At 41.4% G+C, this 12,538-nt stretch overlaps 1 long non-coding RNA gene across 1 annotated transcript; it reads left to right on the top strand.

The window, feature by feature from the left end:
- The first annotated feature begins 2,054 nt into the window (after positions 1 to 2,054).
- On the top strand, positions 2,055 to 4,028 carry LOC114473748 (uncharacterized). The gene is made up of 3 exons (XR_003675291.1): positions 2,055 to 2,152; positions 2,822 to 2,884; positions 3,335 to 4,028. It is a non-coding gene; the product is annotated as an uncharacterized LOC114473748 (long non-coding RNA).
- Positions 4,029 to 12,538: the final 8,510 nt, after the last annotated feature.

Genomic DNA, 12,538 nt, shown 5'->3' on the forward strand with positions numbered 1-12,538 from the left:
TTCACCGCAACCGCTGGAAAGGGTTCTCCAGGGGCCAGGGTTGGGGTCAATTACATTTTTCAGTAACAATTACGTCTTCAATTACCCATGTTAGATTACAATTAAATTACATTCTAGTGACAGGCATTTTTTCAATTACAATTCAATTATGATTATTTGTATCCCCTGAAAGTCAATTACAAACGGAGTTGGCCTAATGAGAGAGGGCTTCTATGATATGACGTGGAGGCATGTATCCCATAGTGAGACATCAAAACAAATGTTATGAAAGAGAACCAGAAGCTGTTCTTCACCATTGGGAAGATTGATTGTGCACAGAGCTGCAGAGGTTCTGCAGCGCTAGCCAAGGAGAGCCAGAGTCCATGAGTTTGGATCTATAAAGATAGCTCTACAATCATTGGAGAATTAACTGAGGGATGATGGAGGGATGCACTTTAGCTACTTCTGCATCTGCAATAAATGTTTTCAAATAAGGCAGATTCATTTAACATCTATTACTGTTTGATCTCACAGAGCTTTAAAAAAATAAGACAAAGATTTATTATTAACAATCATAGTTACATTTAAATGTTATTTCTATCTTTGTTGTACATTGACCAGATGTTTTTATGTTATGTTTTATGTTTTTTCCTTTCATAAAAAAAATTCTTTACAAATCAAGCAAACACACACAGAGAAGTTTAAATTAGCATACAGTATAAGCATATAATACGCCTTACAAATCATGAATGTGGTTAAATTTGCAAAAATAAGCATGAAATATGGTGAAAAGAGGTCAAAAGTGACAATAATGGGTCAACATATGTGACATTAGGTTGGAAAAGTGGTGGAAAGGGTTTATAGGTGCTGAACATGTCTTGAAAGTGGGACAAGATCTCAATAATTAATCTCTTCCAGTATGAACAGGATCTGAATTTACTGCCCAATGTGTCAATGAGCTTTCACTCAGAGTTTATCAGAATCAGAATCAGAATCAACTTTATTGACCAAGTAATTATGTTATACACATGAGGAATTTGACTTGGTGAACTGTGGATTTAAAATCATTTTTGTAAATTCATATAATGTTATTATGCACATTATACATACTTTAAAGATTTAAAATCTTGGGAGAAAGATCTAGAGTTCAGTTTTCATTAAACAGAGAAGTGATGGAGTTGAAAATAAGAAAGAAAAGGTCTGAATATGTTTGAATCAGATTTGTTTATCATATCTAAGAATAGTTCAGATTTCATTTAGTTTCATTTATTTTCTTTGAATTTGAACTGCAGCCCTATTTTCATTTTGTAAATGGAAGAACATGGTGCCTATAGTTATATGTATATGTTCAGTTAAATTATGTGACAATGATTATTGTCAAAAGAACGTATCTCATCTTAACGGTCAGTTATTGATTACGTGTAGAAGACTATTGTACTTAAATATAAATTACACAAAAGAATCATTAAACACAGGACGTGATGTTAAATCGTCCTTTGTGCGAAATGATGGTAGTCAACATGAGGTTTACCATGTGAGAGTGGCGTGGGAGCTGTGTCTCAGTAGTGTTCCTTTGAATCAGGGGGTGTTTTTGCCTTTCAAAAACTAGACACCATCATCAAAGGTGGCCAGCTACAGGGTCAAGCCTGAGCGTGGGTCCCAGAACTGTTTCCCACTCTCTCCTATCTACAGCTTTAGGCCACCTCACCAAAATGATAAGGTAAGTTTTTGCACTTTAAAAAGGAAAAGTCTGATTTATTTTATTGTTTATTCCATTTGAAACTTTGAAAAGCTTATACAGAATATAAAGTCAAATACTTTACCTTTAATAATTATGATTTAAAAAACAATAATAATAATAATAATAATTGAATAAATAAATACAATAAATGTGTGTTTTTCCTTTGTCAGAATACTGTATCATATATATTCGGGGAAACCAGTATCGTGATTCGTGTCATGTCATACTTAAGTTTTTGTTTTGTGTTTTGTATTTGTTTCCTTTGACACGCCCTCGCTGTGTGAACAATGTGATTTATTAGAAATGAGAATGCTTCTCTGATAAACACAGCTCAGACATTTTGGTTTCACTCTATCAGCGGACACTGTCGAACCAACACTACGACCGTTCCCGTCTTCCTCATCTGGTTCTGGATCAACATCTTTTCACAAGGTTTGGGTTTGATTATTGTCCACTCAGCTGTGCTCGGTCTGTTATTGGCTATAATGAAGCAGATTCCTCCTAATGCTAAAGCACTCATATAAAATGTGTGTGCGTACTGAATGAACAGCGTGTCCCCTCGTCCTTCTCCTGGGTCTTTAGGAGCACTTAGATGAGCCAGTGTTAGGGTTTGATTAGTTACCATGTGATACTGTGTCTGATTCCAAAGACTGATATAAAAATCAGAATCAGAAATGCTTTAATGGCCAAGTACAGTTTTTAGGACAGTACAAGGAATTCGACTTGGTAGTCGGTGCGCGAAACAAAAAACAAAGAAAACAAACAATGAAAGCAAAGCTTCACCTGACGTGTGTTTTGATTAATATAAACACTGAGTGACTGTAATAAACCACGAGTCATCAGCTATAATGATGACCACTTGAAGTGAAACACCGACAGGTAAAGTTATATTTATAGGAGTGAGTTTTCCTTCTGCAAATAAAAGAGCACTTTTGACACGAGTGCTTTCTTTTATTTATTATATAATATCTTAAGAGGTTTTAGGCATTTTATGAGAGTGTGTCTGATGTGTATGCAGCGTCCTCATCCTTTAATATCATGTATTTGTTCTATTTTCATATATTCTGATGGTTATCTACTATGCTTCTTTTCATTACTCAGGAATACAAACTCCTCCCCATTCTGAACTACATCTCCTACGTGATCAGGAGTGGTGTATCAAAGGTGTGACTGATTGCCTGCATTATATAAGCCTGTTCATTGTGACCATGCTGTTTGTTACTCTGACCGAGAGCTTAGAAATGATTTTTTTTTTACTTGTATTGATCCAAATGCACAGATCTATGTTTTAAGCTCTGACACCTTGGCAGACTTGTTTGTGAGTGTGGTGATTCTACTTTCCTATGCAAATAAAGAAAGGCGTCGAAAAGCTTGAGATGTTTGTGTGGAGAAAAATGGATTCTGATGCTTCTCTAATGGCGATGTCGTGTTTTCGGTTCCTGCTGAAAGCTTGTTGGGCCTGTTTTCAATGAAATGCAAAATATGGAGAGAATGACGTCTAGAATTTGAGTAGACCAAGAGAAGAGGTTTTAATGGACTGGGATTGGTTGGTTGAAAAAAAAAATCTAAATAAACACCAACAGAAGCTGATTTCTCTTTTCTCTGTTCTGACAGGATTGAAACTCTAAACCTGTTGAAGACCAGCAGACTACCCAAACATGCTCACAGGGCTTGAATCCTTTTCTGATGGTGCCTATAGGATGAAAAGAGAAATCTGTCATTTTGATAGGTCCCTTCAAAAGAAAAATCTCGCAATGAAAACAAAAGTGGAGGAGATTGAGGAAGTTGGAAAAGAGGTGAACATCCTCAAAGAGCGGCTGGAGTGGGTCATAATTGCATACCTGATGGCAGCAGGGTTAGTGTGGGCTGCAGTCATGATTTATGATCTGAGTTGGGTGGCTGCTAAAGTCATTGGTTTCCCAAGTTTCCTTGTGACCATTTTTTTCATCTATATGATGAAAGTCAGAGAGGACACACACTGGGATCACATGCGCAAGTCTGCAGAGCAGCTCCTGGCGATGCTTGAACCTGTGAGATATTCATTGAAAGATGTCAAGAACTTATGTCAAGAAAGACTATCACAGACACAATTGGTGAAGTATTCTGAGATGGAGAAGAGTATCCAGGAGCTGTTCTCAATCATTAGGCTGATCAAAAAGGCAGTGAAGTGCAAAGGTTATGCAGAACTAACCAAGGAGAGCCGGAGGGTTTTCGAAAAGCTTGAAAACATAATGGCAGTTCTGGAATTATTGGAGATTAGTGATGTAACGATTAATCGTAAGGCAGTTAAAAATCGATTCATAGGTATCACGGTTGATATCGTCTTTCTGAAAATTGAATTGCAGAACTTTTTTTAATCAGCAGAGGGCGCTATCCACAAGTGTAGGCGGCGGGCGGAGTCTGCTAATACTTTCTTTCTGGCCGCCTTCTACTCTTAAATATGTTAATAAATGATTCATTACCCCTTTAGCACCGAAAGAATATCTGTAATATTACTTGAATATCTGTAAAAGTCACACTTTTCTATTAGCTCTGTCTGCTAGCATAGCTTATCTTCTTCACTGCAAGATATCTGCATGCCAACCGACCACTGTATTACCAGCGCCCTCTGCTGGTCCAAATAAATATGACGTAAATCAGTGCAATGATGGTTTTTTTTTTTTTTTAAAGTCCAATTGTTAAGGCACAAAATACATTTTCAGTTGCACTTTTAAAAGAAAAAGAACTATTATGCAGTTTTGCATTGTTTATTATAGAACCAGAATTTAAATTAATAGGCTTCATTTTCATTTGTGTTATTCCTTTATTTATTTCATTCAAGATTTATTTTTAGTTAAATTGCATTGTTTTGAATAGTTTATCAAGGAATTCTTTTGACAATGAAAAATAAAAGGAAAATAGTACAGCATTTTCTAGTTTTTTTTCCCCAAAAAAAAAAATTGTCTACAGTCCCATTTTGTAAAATAAATCGTGAGAGAATCGTATCGTGAACCCAGTATCGCGAATCGAATCGTATCGGGAGTTGAGTGAATCGTTACATCCCTATTGGAGATTTAGAAGTGGTGGAGGGAGGACCACATGTACTTTAGTTACTGCTGAGGACATGTCTGGTTCTTGATGAAGATCCTCCTCCTGTTGCTGTTAAGTGTGATCTATGGAGGGAATCAGATCAAAGATATTATTGTTTTCTTGCTTGTGAGTATGGTGATGAGCCATAACTACGTGTGAACTTCCCTCATTGCTTTTTGCTTGATTTAGTGATTTTTTTAGAAGCCTTTACATAATGAAACTATGTTATCTAACGCACTATTCTAATGTTTGTGATGCGTTTCGAGAGCTAGGCAGTTTTGGAATCATCTGTATGTGAACTCTCCTGTTTTACCTGCTGCCAAATAAATTTTCTTTCATTTTGACAAAGTGGATGAGACTCCTCCTTTATACACCACATTGTCACTTACAGTATAATTATCATATCACGATATCACATATTATCATATTTTTTCAGTTAGCTATAACTTATTTTTACTTTTGGAACATTGAAACACTTAATATCCTGACTTCCTCCCACAATCCAAAACCATGGCTGTGTTGTAAATGTCATATTAGCGTACTACTCGTACTAAGTCTGATGTCAAAATGAATATGTAATACATTAGATACTAGATAGTATGGAAAGATTGAGTACGCGAGAAATACTCAGATGTTTACAGTATGGGGAGATTTTTGAAAATATTCACGGTGAGCACACTAGTCATACTCAACAGTCCCATGATGCATTCCAAGCAGAATGTAAAATCATCCTGGGACTGACTTCATTCTAAAAAACATCCTCTTTTCAAAACAAAAGCATCTCTTCTTGTCTTCCATTAGTTTTTTTTTTTGTTTTTTTTTAAACTTTTTTTGTAAATAGGGCTCTTGTTTTGAAGTTAACAGGAAGTTTCATCAGTAGCACAGGGGAGGGTCTCCAAGAATCTCCAAAATGTCAGAATAAGATGTGTTTCTATGAGTTTTATGGAAGAAATGAGCACATGTTGATATTCTACTTGGTCAATTTCTCATTTCAAATGTTTTCAGAACTTTCAAAGTAAAGGTGGAGAATCGACAGAGATATTTAGCCTCAGTGTGTGTGACAAAGTGGGTGAGAACACACCATTTGTCCCATCAATTTCATCTTGTGTACTAGTTAGCATTGCTATTTAATTGCTGAGTGTTCTTTGCTACTCACCTGCACCACCATGTGTTCCAGGGACAAAGGGAAGGTGGATACCACCATTTCCTGCATTTATACTCTGGGTGACAACTCCAGTGATGTCACTGGTGATGTCACTGGGTGAGACCAAGTAGAAGGGGTGGGACATAAAATTAGGTTATTTGATTAAAGGGAGAAATGTTATTTAAATAAGTGTCGTTATATAGAAACAGTATTTGGCACTTCATTTAGCATTTATGTATGAAATGGAAGTTGTGAATGACTGTGTTCTCTACCTGATTTAAGGGGGAAGTACTTGGCGCTACCTAGGTAGATGGAGCTGCCTTGATTGACTCCTGCTGACAGGAGTCTATTTAAGCAGTTTGTCTTGGACTGTTGGGGGGTTGGGATGTCAGTGTAGCTGGAGACTGGAGGCTAAGTCAACAGGGCATTGACATGCTATGTGTTACATTGCAAGTAAAACTGGGATTTACTTTTGTTCCTGGAAATAAATTATTTTTGCATCTGGATTAAGTTTCCCTCGTCTGCCTCCTACCACATCCGAGCCACTTTGGTCACACTTCCTAACATTTGGTGGCAGTGGTGGGATCCAGGCCAGTAGGAGGCAGGGAAAAATGTCGACTCGACCAAAGAAACTCGCAATGACTGAGCGTCCGCTGGAAGTGCCCACAGAGGTCGGTGGCCAGCAGGGGGCAACAAGTGTTCCACCCGAGGGGCAGGGAACTATGGCTGAACTCTCAAGTCTTCTGCAAGGTCTGATGCAACAGCAATTCGATCGAGATGCCAGGGCAGACCAGGACCGCTCACAACAGGAGGAAAGATGGAAACGGATGCAGCATCAGTTCGTCCTGCTCCAGCAGGAGGTGCATCAAGACCGCCAGGATCGCCGACGGCCCATGGAAGGTGCAGTAGCCACGCCCACCCCCACAACCGAACCAACAGCTGAGCCCCTGTCCTCACCAGCTATCCAAGACAGACATGAAGCTGAAGCGGCGCCGCTAGCTGCCAGAGAGCAGCCCTCTAGTTTTCTGAGGTTTTCAGGCTGGAAAAGCCCAAAAATGCAGCCCTACATTGAAGGTGAGGATATTGAACACTATTTAATCACCTTTGAAAGACTGGCTCATGCTTGCCAGTGGGCTCGGGAAGAGTGGGCTCTGCGTCTGGCTCCCCTGCTAACTGGGAAAGCCCGTTCTGCATATGTAGCAATGGATATTGATGACACCATGGACTATGCAAAAGTAAAGGGTGCTGTTTTACAGAAGTTTGAAATATGTGCCGAGACCTACCGAGTAAGATTTCGTTCCAGTGTTCCAGGAGAAGAGGAGACGCCGAAAGAGTTACAGGTCCGTCTCAAGGACTTGTATGAGAAGTGGATGGTGCCCAAGGAGAAGACGAAGGAACAAATTGGAGACAACATCATATTGGAGCAGTTTCTCAGAGTCTTGAATCCAGAGCTTTGCACCTGGATTAAAGAGCGGACCCCAAAATCCTCTAAGGAGGCAGCCGAAATGGCTGAAGCTTTCCTGGCAGCCCGCCGACCAGCAAAAGACTATCTTCCAGCTAAGTCCTGTCTACCCACTTCATTGGGTAAGCCTAGCAATGGAAATGAGTTTAAAGTCAGGAGTACAAGATATTACCCCATTAACTCAAATTCAGCTAGATTTGAGCCTAGAAATAAAGCAAATATGTCATGTCATGGGTGTGGTCAGACAGGTCATTTTATAGCAGAATGCCCTAAAACACAGGTTAGCAAAAATTACATGTGTTTTTTTCCCCAGTCTTCAGTCTGTGAGTTTATTAGGGATGAAGTATTGGAAGGTAACCAAGAGGAGCTCACAATAGGGGTAGTGATAAATGATAGACCCTGTGTAGCACTTCTTGATTCAGGAAGTAATCACACCCTAGTCAGGCAGGATAGTCTCCCTAGGGATGTTATTTTCTGTGGAGGGACAGTTGATGTTTTCTGTATTCATGGGGACAAGGTAGGGTACCCCATAGCTGAGATAGCTATCCAGGTTGAAGGCCAGCACTATCTCATGTCAGTAGGGGTATTAGAACAACTTCCCTATCAGGTTGTGCTAGGTTGTGATCTCCCTATCCTTGCTGAGTTGATTGCCAAACAGTTTTGTGAAGCTAAAGATAGCATTTTCAGTAAAAACCTGCTCGCTGTCACAAGGTCTAAGAGCAAGCAGAAACAGGATAGCGCAGAAGAGGGGTGAGAGGCGCTACCTTTTGTAAATGAAGACCTGCCTTGTGATGAATCAACCAGCCGGGGCCAGGAAAGGAAAAGTAAGAGACAGAGGAGACAGGACAGAGTAAGAGGAACAAAAGTAGCAGAGAAGATATCCAGGCCTTTAGATCCTGATCTTTTTGTTATTCCTTGCGACATTGCTAAGTTACAGAGAGAGGACCCCACGCTGGTGTCTTTATTTTCTAAAAGTGTGCCTGACACAGTCCAAGTTACAGGGAGAGGAAAGGAAGAATTTGTGGTCAAAGAAGACAGGTTGTATCGTCGTAGTCGTATTGGTGATCAGCTAGTTGTCCCCGAAAGTTTGAGGCCCACCATCCTCAATCTGAGTCATTCGATTCCCTGGGCTGGTCACTTAGGCCAAGCAAAAACATTTTCTAGGATGTTTCCACGCTTCTATTGGCCCCAGCAATATGTGGACACTGTAACATATTGTCGGGCTTGTCCAGAATGTCAGCTGACAGCTCCAGGCAGGAAAATTGATAGGGCTCCCCTCATTAACATGCCCATCATTAGTACGCCCTTCTCCCGCATCGCCATGGATATTGTGGGCCCACTAGAAAGGAGTAGTGCAGGCTATAGGTACATACTAGTAGTCTGTGACTATGCCACAAGGTATCCGGAGGCCTTCCCATTAAAAAAAATCAAAACCCGCCAGATTGTCAATTGCCTCATTCAGCTGTTTTCCAGAGTTGGCATTCCTAGGGAAATCATCACTGACCAAGGGACAAACTTCACGTCATGCTTTCTAAAAGAAGTGTACCGCTTGTTGGGAATTCGTGGTGTAAAGACTAGTCCATACCACCCACAAACAGATGGTCTTGTTGAACGTTTTAACAAGACCCTCAAGTCCATGCTAAAGAAGTTTGTGAATCAATCAGGATCAGACTGGGACCAGTGGCTGCCGTTCTTGATGTTTGCCTATAGAGAAGTTCCTCAAGCATCCACTGGATTTTCACCTTTTCAACTTTTGTATGGGCATTCGGTGAGAGGTCCAATGGATGTTTTGAGGGAGGCCTGGGAGGGTCCACAACCACAACCACAGTGCAGCGAGCTCTCATATGTCCTGAAAATGAGAGAGCGACTAGCCCAGTTTCAAGAACTCGCCAATGACAATCTGGCTCAAGCACAGCAGCGTCAGAAGCAAAGTTATGACAAAGCTTCCAGGAGGAAGGTTTTCCAGGAAGGCCAAAAGGTTCTCCTTTTGCTACCAACATCCGAAAGTGGGCTTCTTGCAAATATGGCAGGGGCCATATAAAATTAATAAAAAGATTGGCCCAGGGTCACGTATGAACTTTCTTTACCAGATCGCCGTAGAAAGCATCAAGTGTTTCATGTGAACCTTCTGAAAGAGTGGCTAGATCAACCCGAACAGGCAACCTCCTTGTGGGCATGCACAGTGGTTGATGAGGAAGACCCACAGGAGCAGTATTTTCCTTCTTCATCTGAGATTCTAGTGTTTCCAGATCTAAGTCACCTTACAGCAGGGAAAGATGAGGAGCTGCAAATCTACATGCGAAAGAGCTGTTTAGTCTGAAGCCAGGCCGTACAGACCTCATTGAACATCAGATCCGCCTGTATTCACAAGAACAGCAACCGATCAGGGACACTACCTGTCGAATTCCAGCCAAACTGGTTCCTGAACTGAAGAAAGAGGTGGAGGATATGCTGGCTACAGGAATCATCGAGCCTTCTCACAGTGAGTGGTGTAGTCCTGTTGTGTTGGTTCCAAAGAAAGATGACACTACTTTGAGATTTTGTGTAAACTTTTCAAAACTGAATGCTGTGTCGGCCTTTGATCCCTATCCTATGCCCAGGGTGGATGATCTCATTGAACGCTTGGGAAATGCCAACTTTCTGACGACCCTTGACCTCTGCAAAGGGTACTGGCAAGTACCTTTAGCAGAAGCTTCAAAGGACTTGACAACATTCAGAGTTCCCAGTGGCCTGTTCAGATTCAGAGTGATGCCCTTTGGTTTACACGGAGCCCCAGCAACGTTTCAGAGATTGGTGGATGCAGTATTGAGAGGAGCGGATGACTATGCAGCGGCATACATCGATGACATTGTTATCTTTAGCAGGACCTGGGAGGAGCATGTGCAACATCTCGCCGATGTCTTTCGCCGTATCCAGGCTGCTGGTCTTGTCATCAATGCTAAGAAGTGTCACATTGCCAAGCCTGATGTTCAGTACCTGGGTTATGTGATTGGGGGCGGAGGCATTCGTCCACAGGTAGGGAAAGTGGAGGCAATTGCAACTTCACTACTGCCTAACACAAAGAGGAGGTTACGGTCATTCTTGGGGTTAGTTGGCTGGTATCGCCGGCTCATCCCCGACTTCTCTTCAAGATCTGCTGTACTATCGGACATGACTCGCAAAACCAGCCCAGTAAGGGTTAAGTGGACACAAGAAACTGAGAATGCGTTCAATGAGTTGAAAAACTGTCTGTGCCAAGATCCTGTTGTGCAATGTCCAGATTTCAATCTGCCCTTTACAGTACAAACTGATGCATCCGGAGTGGGTCTTGGAGCCGTTTTACTACAAGAAAAGGATGGGACCCAGTTTCCTGTGCAGTATATCAGCCGAAAACTCTTCCCAAGGGAAAGGAGGTACTCAACAGTGGAAAAAGAAGCTCTGGCCATTAAATGGGCTTTAGACACCTTAAAGTATTACCTCATTGGCAAAGAGTTTGTTCTCGAGACTGATCATAGAGCATTGCAGTGGATTCACAAAATGAAAGACACTAATGCCAGAATTACCAGATGGTATTTGTCTCTTCAGCCTTATCGGTTTCAGGTCCAGTATAGGCCGGGGCACAAGAATAACATTGCTGACTTCCTGTCCCGTGACTCCGAGGAGTAACGTTCGTAAGGGGGAGGGAGTGTGACAAAGTGGGTGAGAACACACCATTTGTCCCATCAATTTCATCTTGTGTACTAGTTAGCATTGCTATTTAATTGCTGAGTGTTCTTTGCTACTCACCTGCACCACCATGTGTTCCAGGGACAAAGGGAAGGTGGATACCACCATTTCCTGCATTTATACTCTGGGTGACAACTCCAGTGATGTCACTGGTGATGTCACTGGGTGAGACCAAGTAGAAGGGGTGGGACATAAAATTAGGTTATTTGATTAAAGGGAGAAATGTTATTTAAATAAGTGTCATTATATAGAAACAGTATTTGGCACTTCATTTAGCATTTATGTATGAAATGGAAGTTGTGAATGACTGTGTTCTCTACCTGATTTAAGGGGGAAGTACTTGGCGCTACCTAGGTAGATGGAGCTGCCTTGATTGACTCCTGCTGACAGGAGTCTATTTAAGCAGTTTGTCTTGGACTGTTGGGGGGTTGGGATGTCAGTGTAGCTGGAGACACTGGAGGCTAAGTCAACCAGGGCAATTGTCCACATGCTATATATATGTGTTACATTGCAAGGTAAAACTGGGATTTACTTTTGTTCCTGGAAATAAATTATTTTTGCATCTGGATTAAGTTTCCCTCGTCTGCCTCCTACCACATCCGAGCCACTTTGGTCACACTTCCTAACAGTGTGATTCAGGTTTTTGTCGTTGTTGGTTCCAAATGCATCTTGGGAAACTTGGAAGTATACTTCAGTGGGAACACTCATCATCCTAATCATACTAATAGTATATAGTAGACAGTATATACTCATTGGGTTAGTAGTGGATAGTACATAGTGTGACATTTACAACACAGTCAATGACTGTCAGGTTAGAGTTTCTAAAATGCCCGTAGGACTGAATATGAGTATAAGTGATTGTGTGTAACGGCCTATGCAGCGTGCACCCCCACCTCACGCTCAACGAGAACTGGAGATAGGCACCAGCAGAGAAAAGAAAAGAAAAGGAGCAAGCGGGTCAAAAAAATGGGTGGATGGACTATCCTGGGTTTGTTTGTGTCAGTATTTAGTTACAGTTGAAGTTATTTAAAGTCGAGGCGTCAGAGAGGTTCAGCCAATGTGACCCCAAGAAGACCAAGAAGCAGGCGACATTCACCGACCACCACGGCCTCGTCCTCATTGGGTCAAGGTTTTCTGAGTTCAGCAACCCCATCGATATCCCCGCCAATATCCAGCAGATGCTTTGTCGCTCCAGTGGTATCTGTCATTGTGTCCTTAAGCAAGGCACTTCACCCACATTGCCTCATATAAATGTGTTGTGTGAGGGACTGATGGTGCACTATGGCAGCTTTGTCTCTGTCAGTCTGCACCGGGGCAGCTGTGGCTACAATAGTAGCTTACCACCACTATGTGTGGAGTGAAAGAATAATGCACATCAGATTAAAGCGCTTTGAGTGTTTATGAAAAGCACCAAATAAAATTCAATCCATCCATTTTC

This window comes from Gouania willdenowi, chromosome 12 (assembly GCF_900634775.1).
Source record: "Gouania willdenowi chromosome 12, fGouWil2.1, whole genome shotgun sequence".
NCBI lineage: Eukaryota > Metazoa > Chordata > Actinopteri > Blenniiformes > Gobiesocidae > Gouania > Gouania willdenowi.